The sequence below is a fragment of the Empidonax traillii genome, unplaced genomic scaffold (genome assembly GCF_003031625.1).
Source record: "Empidonax traillii isolate 1590-97213 ecotype Southwest subspecies unplaced genomic scaffold, ASM303162v1 scaffold888:size428694, whole genome shotgun sequence".
Classification (NCBI taxonomy): domain Eukaryota; kingdom Metazoa; phylum Chordata; class Aves; order Passeriformes; family Tyrannidae; genus Empidonax; species Empidonax traillii.
Genome location: NW_020956081.1, coordinates 32,662 through 37,086, shown reverse-complemented (window position 1 = coordinate 37,086; position 4,425 = coordinate 32,662).

Below are 4,425 nucleotides of genomic sequence, written 5' to 3'. Positions count from 1 at the left end.
GCATCTCGGGACGTTCTGGGATCAGAACAGAGCTGGTTTATTTTTGATTTTCATTTCCTAGATGGAAGTTAATGACCCCTGGGGTATTCCAAGTATATATACTTAGTATAAGTGAGGTATAAGAGACTTTTTTTTTCAAGATTACAGGCTTTTAGAAGCTCGAGACCCCCTGCAAGCCCAGCTGGGTTTGTGTTTCCACATTTCCCACTGGCTTGGAGGGGGTTGGATCCCACAACTCATCCCGGCTGCTCTTCCCCAAAAAAAAAGGGAGCCTCCCCAGGCTTTTTTTTTTTTAATCCCACATATAAATGTCTCTTCCTGTTGTTGCTGCTGGGGATCAGAAAGTGAGTGTGTACGGACAGATGGGTTTTAGCTCATCCCTGGCCCACAGGGAATGAGTAAATGATCCATACTCGTGTAACTGGGGAAGCCCCAGTAGTGGGGTTTGGAGTGAGCTGGAGGGGATGATGCCCATGTTAATGGAGTGAGGAGAGGCTGGATGGGGCCATCCAGGCATTCCCAGAGTGTCTGAATTCTTTGGTCACCTTATTACCCCTCCCAAACTCTGAGTTTTCCCTCAAACTTCCTTGAATATCATCAAGTGGAAGGACTTTCCAGGTGTTCCCTTGAAACCATCTGCCCACCTACAGGCCCTCCAGGAAAGGTGTCTTCTGGTGGTGAGGTGGAAACCTGTCCTGTGTGTTGATGTGCCAGGGGTTTAATCTCCTACAGGAACTGAAGATTCAGCTGGGAAATCGTTAATGATGGATTTCTGTTTGGGAGTTTGGCAGGGACACCTTCCACCAGCCCAGGCTGCTCCAAGCCCTGTTCAACCTGGCCTTGGACACTTCCAGGGCTGGGGCAGCCACAGCTTCTCTGGGCACCCTGTGCCAGGGCCTCCCTGAATCCCCCCAGGTCCCCTTTGCAGACATTCCTCTGGCTAAAAGCAGGGATCTGGTTTGTGTTTTGGGAATGTGGCCCCCTGAGTGAGGAGCTGTTGGAGAACACGAACGTGTGCCTGTGCCAGGTCCCGGTGCAGGAATCACCCACGTGCAGGCATTACCCACAGTGCACCAACCCAGAGATTCCCTTCTCCCTGCATCATTTCTGCATTGGAGTTCCTTATTTTAAAGCAGCCAAGCTCCAGCCTGGGAGTTCCCTTAGGAAATCCCTGTAGCCATGTGCATTCCCTGCTCCCAGCTGCTTGGAGAAGCTGGCTTTACTTTAACACATATTAAAGGAAAAAGCTTTTTTTTTTTTCCTTCCCAGTAGATTAAGTTTGGCCAAACAATTCAGTGTGAACTGCTGGGCATGAGGCACAAACCTGTAGGCTAAATTATCCAGCTGCTACAAGTTTAGACCAGCATGGGATGAATTTCAGGATCCTATATTAGTTTCCATTTAATCTGATTATTCTGGGCTGGAGGGTCTTCAGGTTATTGTCAGTCAAAAGAATCTTTAAAAGCTTCCATTTGCACTCAACTTTTCCCATTCAAAGTCTATTTTCATTATGGATCAATTTTAATGAAAAAATGCTTCTCCCAACTCCCTGCTTTTTTTTTTTTCCCCCCCCAGTTGGGGTTAAAATTGAAGCCACAATGGGGTCTTGCCACTCAAAATCCCATTTTCCTGCTTTGCTGAGAGTGTTGGCTGGGCTGGAGGAGCTTGGGCAGACAGTGAGGGGGCAGATAATTCAGGAAAGCTCCTTCTGAACTCCAGAGGTGCTGCCTGGTACCTCACTGGGAAAACACTGAAGAGGCTTGAATCCTGGGGGGATTCCTGGCTCCAAAGTCTTAGAATCATAGAACAGAATCACAGAATCATAGAATCTTGGAGGCTGATGTCCATCCTGCCTCACCCCAGGGATGTGGAGGGGGAAAAAAACTGAGAAACTTCTAGAAATAATGCCCATCTTCTTTATTTATGCAGGATTTTCCATGGGATGTGCCAGCCTGGACCTTCTGGAGCCCCAGGTGCCATCAGTGCTGCTCTGGTAAGTGATGCCACTGAGGGTCAGGGGATGGTCAGGTTGGACATCAGGAGGAATTTCTCCACTGAAAGGGCTGTCAGGCCTTGGCAGGGGCTGCCCAGGGAGGTTTGGAGTGCCCAGCCCTGGAGGTGCCCAGGGAAGGCCTGGCCGTGGCACTCAGTGCTCTGGGCTGGGGACAGGGTGGGGATGGTTAAACAGGGCTTGGAGCAACCTGGGCTGGTGGAAGGTGTCCCTGCCCATGGCAGGGAGATGGAATGAGTTGAGCTTTAATGTCCCTTCCAACCCAAACCCTGCTGGAATTCCATGATTCCCCCAGCAAGCTGGTGGCCAGGACAAACCCCTGCCCCCGTTTTTCCACAGTCAGTGGGATTTTGCCGTGCCCAGAACACCGTGTTTCCCCTCCTTTCCCTGGCACAGGCTGGGATTTGGCTTCCTCTGCAGTAGCAGCTCGGGATAAGATTGCACATGGCCGAGCTTTTCCCGGTGCGTGCCGGGTGCTGGGACAATCCCACTACAATCCCAGCACCTGCAAGCGGTTAGTTACAATAATAAATAAGTGATAGATTATCAAATAAAGCCTTGGCTTCGCATGAGGTCATCCCTGCACCACGGCCTGGGTCTCCCAGGGTTTCCAGGCAGCTTTCCTGCCGCTCCTGGGCTAAATACCTCTTGTATCAGTCAATAAAAAACTTGTCGAGATTAAAGAATCAATTAGGAATTAGCCAAAGGGGCCAAAGCGTAACCCAAACATGCTGATAAAATCCAGTAGGTGATTATGGGAACGGTTCTTATTTCATTTCACTTTGGAAAGGAATAATTGCTCGTTATGGAGCAGGGAACGACCCGAGCTGGGTATTTTTCCAGCTTTACAGGGAAGGAAATTCTGGTGGTGGGGTGACAAGTGTGGAGACACGTCACAGTTTAAGGCTGAATGGGCATTTTTTGGTCCCTGATTTGAGGAGCATCGTCCACTGGTTGGACTTGATGATCTTGGAGGCCTTTTCAAGGCTGGGTTGGACGGGGCTTGGAGCCACTGACTCCAGTGGAGCAGGGCGGCTCTGGCACGGGGGGTGTAACCCCTGGGTGCTGCCCCAGGGCTGGTGCATTTAATTGGCTCATTAATCCCTGTCTCATGGACCAAATTCCAGGGCCAGCTGCTGCCCCGGAGTGGGGTCTAAGTTGGAAGGTGGGATCTCAGCACTCCAGGTTTTAGATCCAGTTTTGCTCCCCTTAAAGTGTGGAAAGAGACAAATCCCTTGTGTATAGATTAACTATAATTACTAGGTGAAATTTATCATTAGTAATTTATTATTAATAATTAATAATAACGGAAATCCTGAGATACAGAGGCAGGTAACTGGACTTTGGTAACAAAAGGCCAGTCCCCCATGCTCGGTGCAGTTGTTCTCTTACTTTGCCCCTGGAGTTGGACACGGGGGCCAAGATGACAAGGATGAAAGAAGCTGGGCTTTTCCCTGTCTGCAGGAAGGCCCATCCATCAGCTCCTTTGGGAATGACCCACCACGCAGACAACCTTTGCCCCGACCCACGCGCTCTCCTCACCGAGGAGACGCCTTGGCCGGACCCAGGGCAAGCTGGAGCCATCCCGGCATCCCTCCCGTCCCGGCATCCCTCCCGCTGCTCGTTTGCTGTCGTTAATTGGTTTTTCCGTGCCAGCTGCAGCGGTGCCCGCCGTGTGCAGCTGTGGCTCGCGGAGCTGCCCATCTGCGCCCGCCCGGAGCGGCCCCGCAGCTGCGGCGCCTGGTACCGGCACCCCCGGCCCGCGGCATTCATCGCCAGCAGCCCGGGCGAGGAGGCTTGCCAGGGGAAAAGGAGGATGGGGAAACACAGGAGGCAGAGCTCCAAACTCCCCTGTGGTATCCGCAGGCTCCGGGCGTGTTCCCTGCGGCCGGGGGAGAAGGGCAGGATGGGGCAGTGCCGAGGGGACTCCTCGGAGCAGGAGGAATGAGCCGGGCTCCAGGGCCAGCTCTGACCCCAGGGGTGGGGAGGTGACAAGGACATCCCCTCCCAGGGAGAGTGGGGAGGGGGAATGAGTGTTTAAATCAGCAATGGGCTATGTTGAGGGGTGAGGGAGGGGGATTTCTTGGTGCCCTCGATGATCCCTGTGGGTCCCTTCCAACTCAGGGTATTCCATGATTCTATAATTCCATGATCTGGGCTAAAGGTAAATGACGGGAGAGACCAAACTCTGTGAGTTGAGCCCTTTAGGTGCTTTGGGGTGCCCAACTGACCCTGGTTACATGCAATCCTGACTCCCTTTCCCCCTTGTCTCTCCTGCAGCAGCTGAAGGTCCCCACCATGGTCACCACGGCAGCACAGAACGGCCTTGGAGTGAGGACACGGGGATGGGCTGAGGTTCCCGGGATGGGGAGCTCAAGTTTGTCACCCCAACCTGCCCCACCTTCCCCCTCTGG